General features: G+C 42.0%; 1 protein-coding gene and 1 long non-coding RNA gene across 3 annotated transcripts in view; both read right to left on the bottom strand.

Annotated features, from left to right (window-relative positions):
* Window positions 1-17108, bottom strand: part of LOC102080905 (zinc finger protein 260) — a 203771-nt gene that overhangs the window by 74806 nt on the left and 111857 nt on the right. The window lies entirely within an intron of this gene.
* On the bottom strand, window positions 11286-12224 carry LOC112842863 (uncharacterized). Its single transcript, XR_003214886.1, has 2 exons — window positions 12174-12224; window positions 11286-11619 (listed from the first exon to the last, which is right to left on the bottom strand). It is a non-coding gene; the product is annotated as an uncharacterized LOC112842863 (long non-coding RNA).

Genomic DNA, 17108 nt, shown 5'->3' with positions numbered 1-17108 from the left:
CTCTTCCACGGAAATCTCTTGTCGTCAATAAACAACGTTTAGGGAGCTCTATAGTATTCAATGAGAGGACCCTGCACGTCAATTCTCGACGCGAGGGGGTACCCTGCGCGTCGATAAGTGAAGCAGAGGGAGCCTGACCATGCGTCACACATTTGACGAGTTGGGAGTGAGAACGTGTTGAATAACTCCAAAGACATGTTGCTGCACCTCTTTTTGCTTCTATCTCACATTATAGGTGAGTTTAAGAACAGGGATTAAAGTTTAGTTGAAGCTGCTGCATTAAGCAGATATACAGACTGCATTTCACTACTTTTCTTCTTTCTTTTTCCAGGACTAACAGCTGGAGACTCAATCACTCCTCAACAAACTGAAGTCACTGAAACAGAAGGAGAATCTGTCACACTCACATGTAACTATCAGACAAGTGATAGCAGTCTTCTCCTTCACTGGTACAGACATCATTCTGACCTTCAGGCTCCTCAGTTTATACTCAGGAAAGGAGCAGGATCATGGAGTGGTATTGATTATATTCCCAATAATCGATATAACTCAGAAACATCACCTACATCAACTAATCTGACCATAACAGCACTAACCCTGGCAGACACAGCTCTCTACTACTGTGCTCTACAAACACAGAGATACAAAGTGTAGAAGAGGCTGTACAAAAACCTGAACACAGATATCTGACTACTCTTCAAAGAGGAGGGAAGTGGTATTCAAAGCACAGCTTCATATCAGATGGATTCTGCTAATTCCTGTTTTATCAGAGTCACTGTGGTTACAGCTGCTAATGAAACACTGTGGGAGGATTCACATGAGCAGCAAATCCACATCAACCACAAACCAACTGTAGGAACGTTCAGACACAATAAAAACTGTCAAACATCCAAAGCTGCTCATTTACACTATTTTATATTTAGTGGATGAGGACATGCAAAAAATGCAGCAGAAGCAAAATAAACAGAGTAACAGAGGTTTATCTCTTTAAGCTAAAATCTCATATGAAGCTAAAAGTCTTCAGCTAAGTTTTTATTGATATGAAGAATTTATGTTGTATAAAATAAAAACAGTAAGAACTCTTTGTTCTCATATTTAAATAAAATTCCAATTTTCAAGCTAACAGCTCTTTGAGAATCTCCTCATTGATTTCATTACGTCAAAACTGTTATGTTTTGTATTTTTTATAGATTCAACCAACAAAATGTGAATATTTGTGTTTTTTGTAACAGACTCGAGTAAATAAGAGTCCAAATATAAAACATAAAACTGGTTATTTGCTAGTTTTCTGTTCTGTGTAGAAAACAGTAGTTCATGTGTTGAGTTAGGATCATTTTATGCTTGAAGGATTCATTACTCGGTGTTTAGAGTCTTAACAATCAAAAACATTCCTCTGAAAATGATCAGGTACAAGGACTGGACTGAAAATGAGTGAACAAGCAGCCAAAGAAAAGTTTGAAAGACCTTCAGAAAGCTGGAGAATGATTTCTACCCAGTAATGCACATCCCTCAATAACTTCATCATTACTGAGTCTAAAGAAACGCCTGTGATATCTAATAGAGCTGATACTGAACTCTGTATTTATTTTTTCACTCCTACAGATTTATAACTTGCCAAGTATGAGAAATTTAGGAAGAGCTACCAACAGCTGATGCTTTCCATCCAAAGTTTGAATTTGTGCAGGAAACATTGGAAAAGGGTTTTTCTAATCAGGCTTTGATACGATAAACATGTGTTAGGTTGTTGAAACCAATCAGCTACAAATGAATCTTTAAAATCCAGTATTGATGCTGGCTGGTTTACACGTGTACTTCTGCTGTTTAATACATGAGTGAGATTATTCTACATTCTGCTAAATAGTTCAAATATTCAAAGCTCTCTTTATTTACAGGCTCCACAGAAACCAGGGCCAAGCCTATCCAGAAGAAGCAGCCTTTGGAGGAGGAGCTACACCAGTGAATATGAAAGGCTTCATTTAGGATCTGAAGAGCTGCTGTGTTCTCTCTATTGTTCATTCAGTCCAAGAGAAAATCATGTTCCTGCTTTTCATTTGGATGATGATGGTCTCCTTTCAGACTGGTGAGTCATCAAAAGATGGAGTGAGATGTAAAAGGAGATGATAGACATGAAAATATTTGGATGTTGTTTGAATTGATTCACTTTTTATAAACTAAACTAAGTTTAAAGATACAGAAACATCCTGGTGAAATATGTCTTTGTTGTTTTCAGGATCCTCTGAGGATTTACTGACACCATCTAAAGATGTAGTGATGAGTTTGGAAGGAGACACTGTGACTCTCTCCTGCAACTATTCAGGCTCTGTCCTGAACCTCTACTGGTACCATCAGAAGTCCGGTTCACGTCCACAGCTTCTCATGGCAGAACATTCAGCGCAAACAGAAAAGCTGAAGTTTATACATGACAGAGAAAAAAAGGAGTTTCATCTGGAGATCTCCTCTGCTGCAGTGACAGACTCTGCTGTGTACTACTGTGCTGTGAGGCCCACAGTGACAGGAAACACCAAAACTCTGTACACAAACCTTTGGAGCAAAGACAACAGAATACTCCACAACATCCACTAGAGGGAGCCACACACTGTTAAACCTCTGATTTTGTTAGAACGCAGACTGGGTCCTTTTACAATCATGAGACAGTTATGAATTAAAAGCTTTAGAGAAAACAATAATGTGGCATTGAAGTGCATCTACTGAAACTATATCATTGTCATGAGGTGCTGTGTGGCAGGCAGGAGTAGGAGCCAAAGTGCAGGACTCAGACACAAGGGATGAACTCAAAACCACGGCTTTAATAGATGGCACGGGAAAAAGCATACAAACTAAACTAAACTGGGAAAAAACAACCTAACACACTTGTTATGATTTAATGTTGTCAGTGTTTTGTTTTATGTCATGTTTAAGGATTTGTTCTCGGTTGTATCTCACGTTTAGTTTAGTTCAGGTTCCATGTGTCATTCTGTCTGTCTCTCAGTGTCAGGTCTGCGTTTTGGTGTAGTATTCTCGTTTCCTGTTTTATTGTGAAGGTCTGCGTCTCATGTGAGTGTGTTCAGTTTTACCTCTGTCTCGTCTGGTTGATTATCCCCAGCTGTGTCCCCACCTGTGTGTAATCTCCCTGTGTTTCTCTGTGTGTATTTAAGTCGCGTCTTCTGTCTTTGTGGTTGCTGGTCCGTCTGTGTAGCCACCATGTTCCACTCGTGTGTCTGGTGTTAGTATCTTAGTTTTGTAAATAGTTGTAAATAATCTTGTCAAGTAGCAATCGTGTATTTTGTTCACCTTGTACATATTCTTCACTGCAGCAGCCTAGTAGGCGTGAGAAGCCATTTTTGTTGATTAAGTTTTCTCCTGTTTTTTGGTTAGAAAGGTAGGTAAGTGGATTGTCTTTTGGTTGGTTTTATTTTGTGTAGGAAAGCACAGGGACCAGTAGGGAGTTTTGTTTGTTATTTTTGGCACTGCTCACAGCTGAAGAAAATAAATGGCTGCTTAGCACTTTAGAAGATATTGTTGTTTGTGTTTTTGCTTTGGTGGAGCGTGAGTGGGCCAACTTCTTGTTGCGTTCATACACGCCTAGTTAACAGAATTGGGGGCTCGTCCGGGATTCGTCTGTCTTCACTGGAGGGTCCGAGGGACCGCTTCAGCCTTCTGTCTTCGCTGGAGGGTCCGAGGGGCCTGTCCAGCCTTCATTCGTCTCCGCTGGAGGGTTCAAGGGGCCTGTCCAGCCTTCTTTCGTCTCCGCTGGAGGGTCCGAGGGACTGCTTCAGCCTTCATTCGTCTCCGCTGGAGGGTCCAAGTGACCTGTCCAGCCTTCATTCGTCTCCGCTGGAGGGTCCAAGTGACCTGTCCAGCCTTCATTCGTCTCCGCTGGAGGGTCCGAGGGACCGCTTCAGCCCTCGTCTGTCTTCGCTGGGGGTTCCGAGGGACCGCTTCAGCCTTCCGTCTCCGCTGGAGCGTCCAAGGGACCTGTCCAGCCTTCGTCTCCGCTGGAGGGTCCAAGGGGCCTGTCCAGCCTTCGTCTGTCTTCGCTGGAGGGTCCGAGGGACCACTTCAGCCTTCGTCTGTCTTCGCTGGAGGATCCGAGGGACCGCTTCAGCCTTCGTCTGTCTTCGCTGGAGGGTCCGAGGGACCGCTTCAGCCATTCGTCTCCGCTGGAGGGTCCGAGGGGCCGCTTCAGCCATTCGTCTCCGCTGGAGGGCCCGAGGGACTGCTTCAGCCTTCCGTCTTCGCTGGGGGGTCCAAGGGGCCTGTCCAGCCATTCGTCTTCACTGGAGGAGCCCGTCCAGCCATCAGCGTCGCCTGCAGAATAGCAACCAGTGCCTTGTGCGCTGGTCCTTATTCCTCCAGGACTACAACATTGACACCCGGTACACAAAGGGCTTAGAAAACGTCATGGCTGATGTCCTCTCTAGGTCATGAATCAAACATTTCATTTGGGGTTAAATGTTTGATTTTTGGGTGGGGGGAAATGTTATGATTTAATAGTGATGGGTAGATGAGGCCTCGTGAAGCGTTTCAGCACATTCCCCAAACTGTATCGATACTGTGTCGACACAGTGTTGCTGTTTTGCTCCATACTGACACCTGCTGGACCTTAAATATTATTGCAGGCAACTTACTTCAGACTCACAACAGACACTGATTCAATGACCTAGTCATACTTGTACACTAAGGTATTGTACTTTCCATGGAATCATTTTATATCTTTTACATTTCAAATATTGTAGACATTATAAAATATATTGTGAATGACACTAAGTGAAAATTAAAATGAAAGTATTGTGAATGTAATTGTGATATTCTTGATTAGGGTCTTGAAAAGATCAGAACAGAAGGACGTGGATACGTGCTTTTATTGAACAGCAAGACATCACACACTAACTTGTTGTTTTCTTAGCGGTGCATAAAACTACCCTTTTTTGTTATGCGTTGGTCAACCAAGAACTAGCCCTGTAACAGGCACTTCTGTATTTTACCACTGGGGGGCAACAATTTACTCTATTACATTCCTCCCCTTTTAGATTTGTAATTGAAATAAGCAACCCTTTAAAGAATGTATTTCACTGCCCCCCCCCCCCCCCCAAAAGAAATATTCTGCGGCCCTTTCGAACAATGAACAAATATAGCCATTACTTGTATTATTAACTGCTCACTTCTAAAATAACTGGCAGTAATTAACTAAAACATAATTCTACATTTTCAAAGATTCAGTCTCTTTGGGGGAACTCTGCGTCTCTCTGGGTATCTGCGTGTCACAGATGGACTTTGGGTGGTTTCTGGGATGGATACTGGTGGTTCATCAGTTGTCTGTTTAGGTGGTTCAGGAGGTGAGGGGTGTGATGTTAAAATCCCAGGTGGACTGGGTGGTATCTCTGGAACAACACCGTCCATAATCACTTCTGGTCGTCCCTCTGGAACCAGTGAAAACATAACTGGGGGTTTCTCCACAGTCTGTCTCCACTGCAACAGGTGGTCCACATGTATTGTGCGTGTTCTCTGTCCCTCTCGTATCAGGTAAGTAACACTTCCCATTTTCTTCAGAACTGTTCCATGAGTCCATTTTGTTTCCCCCCCCCTGAAGTTTCGGATTCGCACAGCGTCTCCCTCCGAAAAAACATGAACAGGTTGGGTTCTGCAATCATGTTGTCGCTTCTGCTCAGACTGTTTCTGTTCAATGTGTCTGCTTAGTTCAGGTTTCAGCAGGCTGAAGCGAGTCCGGATCTGACGTTTCAGGAACAACTCTGCTGGTGTACGACCCGTCACAGTGTGCGGTGTACTGCGATACATGATAAGGAAGTTTGCCAAACGATGACTGAGTGGCAACGTGGCCTTGCCATCTGCTTCCAGCACATTCTTCATCAGGGATCGTTTCAGGATTTGTACTGACCTCTCTGCTGCCCCGTTTGATGCAGGATGATAGGCAGGAACAGCTGTGTGTCTGATCCCATTTAACTCCAAAAACTGATTGAATTCCTTTGACACAAGTTGAGGTCCATTGTCTGAAACAAGCTCTTCTGGAAGTCCATATGAAGCAAATAACCCTCTCAAAACCTCAATGGTGTTGTGTGAGGTAATGGATGGCGTAGGGAACACTTCCAACCATTTTGAGTGACTGTCAATGACAACTAAAAAGTACTGCTTGCCTTTTTCAGCGAAATCAATGTGAATCCGTTGCCAAACTCTCTCAGGCCACTTCCACGGATGGAGTGGTGCAACGGGTGGTGACTTCTGCACAGCCTGACAGACTGGGCAGCTTTGAACCAGTTCTTGTATATCACCATCACAACCTGGCCACCACAGGTAACTGCGGGCTAGTGCTTTCATACGACAGATACCTGGATGTTCATGATGCAGGTCTTCCAGCACTTTCTGTTGGTAAACTGGTGGAATGATGACCCGTTGTCCCCAAAGAACACATCCTTGTTCTGCTGACAGCTCGTGTCTGCGTGTAAAGTAAGGCTTAAGTGATTCGTCTTGCATATAACTCGGCCACCCATTCATGGTGTAGCTCCATACCTTGCTGAGGATTGGATCCTTCATGGTTGCTCTCTCAATGTCTTTAGCTACTATTGGTAGCTCTTCCACGTGTGAGAAATAGAAGATACTCCCTTCCTCTGCAGTGTTGTCTGGTGTATTCCGAGGTAAACGTGACAACGCATCTGCATTTGCATGTTCAGCTGATCTTCTATATTCAATGTCATAATTGTATGCCATTAGAATAAGAGCCCAGCGTTGCATTCTTAGTGCAGCGAGTGTCGGGACAGCTGACTTTGGCCCTAGTATAGCCAGCAGTGGCTTATGATCTGTTATGAGGGTGAATTTCCTTCCATACAGATATTTATGGAATTTCTTTACTCCAAAAATTATGGCAAGGGCCTCTTTTTCTATCTGGGCATACTTTCGCTCAGCTTCAGTTAATGTTCTTGACGCGAATGCCACAGGCCTTTCCTCTCCATTTTCCATGACATGAGAGATGACCGCGCCCACCCCGTAAGGTGACGCATCGCAGGCTAACTTCAATGGCAGATTTGTGCTGTAATGCACCAACACTTTGTTCTGCAGCAGTAGAGTTTTTGCATCTTTGAATGCTTTTGCACATTCCATAGTCCAAATCCATTTAGCATCTTTTCTTAACAGGTTATGCAAAGGCTGAAGAATGGTGGATGGATTTTCCAAAAATCGACTGTAGTAATTTAGAAGACCAAGAAAGGACTTCAGTTCAGTGACGTTTGTTGGTTCTGGTGCATTTGCTATGGCTGCTACCTTTTCCTCTAAAGGATGCAGTCCATCCCCGTCAATACGATGTCCCAGGTACTCCACACTGCTCTGAAGAAAATGGCACTTGGAAAGCTTCACTCTGACACCATGCTTCTCCAGACGTGTGAGCACTTCCTCCAACCTCTTCAAATGCTCCTTTTCAGATGAAGCAGTGATGAGGATGTCATCCAAAAAGCAGGTCACATGCTCCATCCCCTGAAGGATTTGATCCATCACAGACTGGAAAAGAGCTGGAGCACTGGAAACACCATAGCTGAGGCGATTGTACTTATAGAGACCTTTGTGTGTGTTGATGACCAGATACTTCTCTGATTCTTCATCTAACTGTAGCTGCTGATAGGCATGAGAAAGGTCAAGTTTACTGAAGGATGTTCCTCCAGCTAAAGTAGCAAACAAATCTTCCGTATTAGGCAGTGGATATCGTTCCTCTTCAACACACTGGTTGACACTGACTTTGTAGTCACCACATATCCTAATTGTTTTGTCTGCTTTTGGCACAGTAACAATGGGGGATGCCCACTCACTTTTCTCAACCTTTGAAATAACCTTCACCTTTTCCAGTCTGTCCAGCTCCTTTTCCACAGCTTCTTTTAGTGCATAAGGAACTGGGCGAGCTTTACAGAAAATTGGTGTAGTGTTTGGTTTAGTGTGGATTCTAGCTTTAAATCCTTTGATGCAGCCTTGGTCATCCGAAAACACTGCCTGATGGCGCTGAATCACTTCTAGTACTCCTGGCTTTGCTTCTTTCTGCACCAGTACCTTGTGTACTGTGAAAATCTGTTTCCAGTTCAGCTGCAGTTTCTTTAACCAGTTTCGTCCAATCAGAGCTGGTCTGTCTCCCTGAACAACGATCAGTGGTAGGGTGATGTTTTGAGTCCCATACTGTACTGGTAACATAATACATCCACGCACAGCAATGTGTTGGCCTGAGTAGGACTTGAGCTTTAGCCCACTGGCTGGTTTTATAGGGAAATGAGTGAGATGCATCTGATAATACTTGTCTGATACCACCGACACTGCTGATCCTGTATCCAGCAGCATGGTGGTGTTCTTGTTTCCAAGCGCAACATCCACTGTGTATCCCTTCTCACTGGAGGTGATGGAGTACATTGAATATACTCCAAAAAGTTCAGCTTCATCATTCCTACTTGAGCATTCATCCTCAGTTTCCAAATACTGAGTTTGCTGACTGAATTTTTTATTCCTGCAAGCACGTGCAGTGTGTCCTATTTTTGCACAAACATGACACTTTTCACTCTTAAATTTGCACTCACGTGCCGAATGCTTTCCACCACAACGATAACATGGTTGCTTCACTCCTGTGTCTTTTTTAGGTCCCTTCCGGTTCTTTGGCTTGTTATTGCCCTCTTGCCTGTTCTGTCCTCTCCATCCTTTGTTGGAAAAATTGGGAGCATTTGACAAGGCATTTACGTGGTGAGGGTCCTGGCGTCCTGAGAACTCCATCGTATTTTTCGAAGCGAGTTCCATGGATACGGCAATCTCACATGCACGTGGAAATGTAAGATCTTTTTCTGATAGTAGCTTGCGCTGCACAGCATCAGAACGCAGCCCACTAACAAAACGATCCCTCAGGGCCTCATCCAAATATTGTCCAAAATCACATGTGGCTGACAACTGCCTCAGGGCGACAACATAGTCAGAAACTGCCTCCCCTTCTTTCTGGTTACGTTTCTGAAAACGAAAACGCTCAGCTATCACCACTGGAGTGGGCTTATATTGCGCACTTAACGCCGCAGTCAGCGCTGCATATCCCATGGTACTCGGTACCCTCGGAGACACAAGATTCTTTAGCAGCCTGTATGTATCTGCTCCGATCACAGAGAGAAACGTGCACACTTTCTTCTCATCGGAAACATTATTTGCCAACATCCATTGCTCCAAACGCTCCAAATATGACTCAAAATCTTCCTTCGATTCATTATACTCTTCAACACGACCCACATGCATCGCCATGTTAGCTCACCAAAGCTGTTCCGCTGCAGCCGTGAAGAAAAACGTCTTGTGTTTTTTCCCTTTACATGTGAACACAGCCCTTCTACAGCTTCTGGCACGCAGTGGAAATCTTTAGAATCCTCGTCGCCAGTTGTGATATTCTTGATTAGGGTCTTGAAAAGATCAGAACAGAAGGACGTGGATACGTGCTTTTATTGAACAGCAAGACATCACACACTAACTTGTTGTTTTCTTAGCGGTGCATAAAACTACCCTTTTTTGTTATGCGTTGGTCAACCAAGAACTAGCCCTGTAACAGGCACTTCTGTATTTTACCACTGGGGGGCAACAATTTACTCTATTACAGTAATATTACCCATTTGACTCAGAGTTTATTATAAAATTCTATTCAGAAAAATAAGTTTATCCAATGTTTTTGCATTCAGTCTATTGCATTTTTTTGACACCATTTCCCCAGCTTTGGAAAACTCACAGGGCACAGATGAAGCTGGGGTACACAAAAACTGTAAAGCCAGGTGGAAAAAGTTCGGATAAGATGTCTTCCTATTCCCCCCAGTACCTTAAAGGATCCTCTGATCTTGGAATGTTTCTCTCCGACACTCTCCACAATACTAAGGGGTTGGCAGTCCTTTATAATAAAATTCAGGACTGCCTGGTCCAGAACAGTCTTCCTAGATGCTTGATTTCAAAATAATAAAACACATATTAATAAAAAAAAAATGATGATAAAGCTGTTCAGTGTCAATATAGCCCGACCTGTGTTCATTCTCAGTGTGTTTGTCTCCTCATTTTCATGTTTGGCTCTGTAATGCCTAAACACTGAGGAAGTGCTTTTGTTTGTGTAAGAAAGCTCCGCAGAACAGATGCGACATTTAACCTGCATAAAATGAAATAAATAATTTACACTTCAACTCACATTGCTGTTTTTCCCATTCTGATAGATTACACTGAAACAAAAACAGACAAACTATTACCTTATTTGCAGTTAAAAGATCAAAATGATCCCACACAGCAGAAACATTTCTTTTTCTTTCGGGCTCCATTTTGTTATGGAGAGATGTGTAGTTTTTTTTTTTTTAATCTTTGCGAGAGTAATTTTCTGTTTTTTTTTGGTGGTGACTCATTCCGTTGACAGATGTGGATGCGGTATCTTTTAAACACAGTTTGGCGCGTTGGCAATGAGCGATACAGCAGCTTCGCTAGGTGAGCTTGATACATGCGTCGGTGCGTCAGTGTTGCAGGACCCATCACTATGATTTAATGTTGTCAGTGTTTTGTTTTATGTCATGTTTAAGGATTTGTTCTTGGTTGTATCTCACGTTTAGTTTAGTTCAGGTTCCATGTGTCATTCTGTCTGTCTCTCAGTGTCAGGTCTGCGTTTTGGTGTAGTATTCTCGTTTCCTGTTTTATTGTGAAGGTCTGCGTCTCATGTGAGTGTGTTCAGTTTTACCTCTGTCTCGTCTGGTTGATTATCCCCAGCTGTGTCCCCACCTGTGTGTAATCTCCCTGTGTTTCTCTGTGTGTATTTAAGTCGCGTCTTCTGTCTTTGTGGTTGCTGGTCCGTCTGTGTAGCCACCATGTTCCACTCGTGTGTCTGGTGTTAGTATCTTAGTTTTGTAAATAATCTTGTCAAGTAGCAATCGTGTATTTTGTTCACCTTGTACATATTCTTCACTGCAGCAGCCTAGTAGGCGTGAGAAGCCATTTTTGTTGATTAAGTTTTCTCCTGTTTTTTGGTTAGAAAGGTAGGTAAGTGGATTGTCTTTTGGTTGGTTTTATTTTGTGTAGGAAAGCACAGGGACCAGTAGGGAGTTTTATTTTTGGCACTGCTCACAGCTGAAGAAAATAAATGGCTGCTTAGCACTTTAGAAGATATTGTTGTTTGTGTTTTTGCTTTGGTGGAGCGTGAGTGGGCCAACTTCTTGTTGCGTTCATACACGCCTAGGCAAAGAACGTAACACACTGTTAAACCTCTCTGGTTTGTTAGGATACAGGAGGGTCTCAGTCTTGTTTATGAAGTTTAAAGTTTAAGCTCTTCACTATGGTCACTTTGAAAAGTAATGACAGCTTTAAAAAATATATCAGTTTAAGGATATTTTAAAAACTGTTGATGAGTGAAGCCTGATTTCAGACACTAAAACATCACAGTGAAGTTTTGATTTGTCTGAAAATGAAACAAATGAAAGATTTTTCACAATAAAGCACAAAGTTCTTCATGACTTAAAAAGAATCCATTAGGTTGTCTTCATGCACGCTCAATCATCAGGTAAGGAAATCCCAGAAAGTTGATTCTGTTCATCTGTAGCGTTCTGAGTATTGGTGGATCCAATGAGGTCTGTCTGACAAATCCTTTTTATGCTGCAAAGAGAAACTACCAGTTTCAGTCAAACACTCATGAGAACTGTGGCCTTGTCAAAGTGAAAGACACTGTAGAACCTTCAGGACCTTTATTATGTATATATTTGCATGTAAATCTATTTATTTAAGCCTGTCTGTATACTTTAGAGTCCATGTGTCAAACTTGTGAAGCCAATTATGGTTTTTCAAATGAAGGTGAATGTTGAACAATCATTCCACCCTGGAACAAACAAATGATTAAAACCCAGAATCGAATCCATCCAAGTCACATGGTTTTCTAAAATAATCAAATCACAGCATTTACATTTATGTTAGACTACTTTTAATTAACTGCTTCATCCCACTTACAGTGAAAATTAAAAAAATGTTGTTCATGATCTGTGTAGTATGTTAACACTATTGGAAGTAAAAATAACTGTCATGAAACGCTGTGTGGCAGGCAGAAGTTGGACCCAAGATGCAGGCACTCAGACTCGAGGGATGAACTCAGAAACTCAGCTTTATTTGCTGACAGGGGAAAGCACAAAAAACTAAACTGGGAAATATAAACTTACACTTGACGGCGAGGCACACGAGGAAACACACAGCTTGAGGGACGACGCGACACTGACTCAGAGAAACACAGGGTTTAAATACACTGGGAAGTAACGAGGGGAATGAGACACAGAAGGAGAGCACAGCTGGGAGAAATCAGAACTGACGAGACAAGGAAGCAAAGTAGAATACACTCACAAGAGACATGGACCTTCAAAGTAAAACAGGAAGTAGCACAGACGCAAACTAGACTAGGGGAGACAGCAACTAAGAAACACAGAACAACAACAAAGAGACATAGAGGGCAGCTATTAAATACTCAGAGAACTAAAGAGAATACAAGAAAGCCAAACTAAGACACTAGACTAAAGAATAAACTGGGGGAACAAAGGGAACTAAAATCATAATACAAAACTCAGAGACACAAGAAACTCAAAACACTGGGTCACCGACCCAGGACCGTGACAATAACTTGAACTCCAATTTTGAAAACACAACTTTCTTTCTTTTTTTTTTTTTAAAAAAAATAAAGCTCTGACTTGTATTATGAGTCTGTGGTCTGGGAGAGAGTCTGTGACTGTGTGCAAAATACAGTATATAATGACCAATGCTGGGCAATTATATAGTTACTTCTTCAAAAAAGTAACTGAGTTTTGCAAACAACAAAGTTTTTTTGCAGCTGTTTACCTAAAAATGCAGCCAAGGTGTTTTTTTAAATAAACATTTCAAACTATTTACAGAACAATCAGCTGTTCTGCATCAAATCTGATGCCACACAAATTATTTGTGCCACTCGAATAAATAATTTCTGTCCACTATGAGATAAAGGAGAACACCAGCCTGATACCTGCAGGCCTGACAACAGGAGATGTGTCACTGCTGTAACACCTGTAACATTCAGCAGCCGCCTCATTGTTCTGACACACGCAACAAAACTATTGACTACACTACACACTAACTACACACTAACTACACACTAACTACACAAGATTTGCGCTAAACGTCGCAAATCTCACATCTCAGAACACCGCCGTCACTCCTAAAACTTCCCCCTCCCTAAACATCTAAATGCCATGTTGCCATATCATTTTTTGATTGGTCCTCATGGTACATTTTTCCGCCAATAGGAAAGCGGGGTGGGGAGGTGGGGTGTTGTTTTTGCTCTTCCGCAGTAAATATAAACAACGATAGTATTCAGGAAGAAAACCAAACATTGCAGATATTTTTATCATAACTCTGGTTTTACGTGGCCGATCAACACAATTTAAAAACTGGTATAAAGTCCACACTTTTCCCGTCAGTTGTTCCGTCTGTCCTGCTCACATCTCCAATGGTTGGACACGTTGTCATTAATGTGGCTTCACTCCACATCAGCCATGCCGCTTTGCCAGCTCAAACACCGGTGTCGGCACATAAGGACGCTGTCATAGCCTGTCAGCGTCGTTGATTGGCTGCGTATATACGAATGTGAATCGCATCATTGGCTGGACTACAGGATAAGGTGGCATCGTTCTAATCCCATACAGGAGAAGCCACACACTTACTGACTAACACTGCAAAACAGAATTGTTAACGTATTTACTTTAATTTCAATTCAGGTTAGATTTTTTTTTTGTGCGCAACGCAGATTTTCTGTGCGCAGAGACGGTGCCAGCAGTGCGCAATTGTGCACATGCACAGCTTAGAGGGAACATTGGTTCTGACCACCACACCTCCTACTCTGCTGTGTTTCAAGCTGATTAAAGAGGAGGAAGTTTAAAAGAAGGAGGTGTAACAGAGAATTGAAGCTACAAACCAAAGAGGAGACACAGAGATTGAGGGAGGAGCTGAGCTGTTACTGAAGAACAGACGAGAGAGAGAAACCTCCACATTCAACAGAGTTCAACACATAGAAGATTCACTTTATTCAACATGTTGATGTTGGACTGTTATGAAACTTCTCTGTTAATCATCATGATTCTAACAGGTTCATGACAATCTGTCAAAAACTGCTTCATCCCAGTGTTTACATGTTATTTATACTTTCTTTGTATACAACACAGCATTTAACAGATTTCTGTTTCTTTAGGTGTCAGCTGTCAACAACTCACTGCAAACAAAACAGAAGAGTCCAGTTTGGAAGGCAGCACAGTTACTCTGTCCTACAGATACTCCAGACAAGCAGCTGGAGATGATTATTTCTTCTGGTATCGACAATATCCTGGAAAACCACCAGAGTTCCTGATCTCTCACTCAGGAACAGGAGTGGAAATATCAGAACCAGTTCCTGGAATCACTTTTAATGTGAGTGAAGATAAAACACTGATGACTCTTCAGATCTCCTCTGCTGCAGTGACAGACTCTGCTGTGTACTACTGTGCTGTGAAGCCCACAGTGACAGGAAACACCAAAACTCTGTACAAAAACCTTTGGAGCAAAGACAACAGAATACTCCACAACATCCACTAGAGGGAGCCACACACTGTTAAACCTCTGATTCTTGTGTCATTGGACTGATGACAAAGCCAACAGAGAAATGAAGCAGTAAAGATCAGAGACAGAGACAGAGCTGCTGTGGAAGCACAAAACTATTTGATTGGCTGGGACATTAAACTGGCCCCGCCCACTGAAGTTGAGCTCATCCAATGACATTATTTGTTGGTCATTGTGCTGCAGTGGAAGAACATTGTTCATGTGCTGTCTGTCTGGCTTTAATAACTCCAAAGACATGTTGCTGCACCTCTTTTTGCTTCTATCTCACATTATAGGTGAGTTTAAGAACAGGGATTAAAGTTTAGTTGAAGCTGCTGCATTAAGCAGATATACAGACTGCATTTCACTACTTTTCTTCTTTCTTTTTCCAGGACTAACAGCTGGAGACTCAATCACTCCTCAACAAACTGAAGTCACTGAAACAGAAGGAAAATCTGTCACACTCAGATGTAACTATCAGACAAGTGATAGTTATCCTATACTTCACTGGTACAGACATGATTCTGACCTTCAGGCTCCTCAGTTTATACTAAAGAAAGGAGCAAAAGACTACAGTGGTTATGAATATATTCCTGATAAACGATATAAATCAGAAACAACAGATACAACAACTGATCTGACCATAACAGCCCTAACCCTGGCAGACACAGCTCTCTACTACTGTGCTCTACAAACACAGAGATACAAAGTGTAGAAGAGGCTGTACAAAAACCTGAACACAGATATCTGACTACTCTTCAAAGAGGAGGGAAGTGGTATTCAAAGCACAGCTTCATATCAGATGGATTCTGCTAATTCCTGTTTTATCAGAGTCACTGTGGTTACAGCTGCTAATGAAACACTGTGGGAGGATTCACATGAGCAGCAAATCCACATCAACCACAAACCAACTGTAGGAACGTTCAGACACAATAAAAACTGTCAAACATCCAAAGCTGCTCATTTACACTATTTTATATTTAGTGGATGAGGACATGCAAAAATGCAGCAGAAGCAAAATAAACAGAGTAACAGAGGTTTATCTCTTTAAGTTAAAATCTCTCACATGAAGCTAAAAGTCCAACCTTGAAGACCATCTCATGCTTATTCCATTTATTCTCTATGAACTCATCACATCAGATGATGATGCTCTCCTTCAGAGTTTCCAGTCATGAGTTTCATCAACATCACATCCAGACATTATAAAATCATCAGTATTTTGATTCCAACTGTTGGTAAAAACTGATCTCATATTAAACTGTTGACTGCCACAGATGAGCTATACACACGTCCTCCTATTAACAACTAAAAAGGTTTTTATTGTTATTTTCTCCAGATAAAAAAAATCCTTCCAATGCTGAGCTCTTACAGGACAGTAAAGTTCTCTGTAACACAGTAAAGAAGTCAGCTCCCACAAAGCTGCAAATGAACAGGAAAGAAAAATGTTGAGAAATCTGCACGAGTTCTGTTCATAAAGAGCTGTTTGTGGAGACGAACAACACTCAGCTGGAAATGACACAAAATCAGAAACAATCAAATAAACAGAGAAAACATGAAGCCACAATCATAAAGACCAACAGTTACAGAAGTAAATCAAACCTGAACCATGAAGTAAAAACTGGAACAAGAAAAACTTAAGGACCATAACCAACCAGAGAGCTTCATGATAAACATGAATTCAAAGTCCCAGAACATAAACCTGACCCTCCAACACCCAGCACCATGCTCCTGCTTCAGATGTTATCAGTCCATTCAATGACCGTCATTAGCAGTTATCAGTCTCACAAGTGTTGGTCAGACTGGCCCTGCTGCACTTGGTAGTAGGCAGGACTGATAACATATGAAGCTTAAGTGTAAGTTCAATAAGGACGATCTGTAATCACTCACCTGCCTGCTTTCTTACATGTTCAGCTGCTTTTCTCTTCTTTACATCACTGATACTTTCCAGTGTCATCATCAGTCAGTCTCCTCTGAGCTGATGACAGTAATGGATTTATTTAAAATCCAGTATTGATGCTGGCTGGTTTACACGTGTACTTCTGCTGTTTAATACATGAGTGAGATTATTCTACATTCTGCTAAATATTTCAAATATTCAAAGCTCTCTTTATTTACAGGCTCCACAGAAACCAGGGCCGAGCCTATCCAGAAGAAGCAGCCTTTGGAGGAGGAGGAGCTACACCAGTGAATATGAAAGGCTTCATTTAGGAGCTGAAGAGCTGCTGTGTTCTCTCTATTGTTCATTCAGTCCAAGAGAAAATCATGTTCCTGCTTTTCATTTGGATGATGATGGTCTCCTTTCAGACTGGTGAGTCATCAAAAGATGGAGTGAGATGTAAAAGGAGATGATAGACATGAAAAGATTTGGATGTTGTTTGAATTGATTCACTTTTTATAAACTAAACTAAGTTTAAAGATACAGAAACATCCTGGTGAAATATGTCTTTGTTGTTTTCAGGATCCTCTGAGGATTTACTGACACCATCTAAAGATGTAGTGATGAG

This window comes from Oreochromis niloticus, linkage group LG18 (genome assembly GCF_001858045.2).
Source record: "Oreochromis niloticus isolate F11D_XX linkage group LG18, O_niloticus_UMD_NMBU, whole genome shotgun sequence".
Taxonomy (NCBI): Eukaryota; Metazoa; Chordata; class Actinopteri; order Cichliformes; family Cichlidae; genus Oreochromis; species Oreochromis niloticus.
The sequence above is the reverse complement of the archived record's forward strand: the minus strand, read 5'-3'. Positions and strand labels throughout refer to the sequence as shown.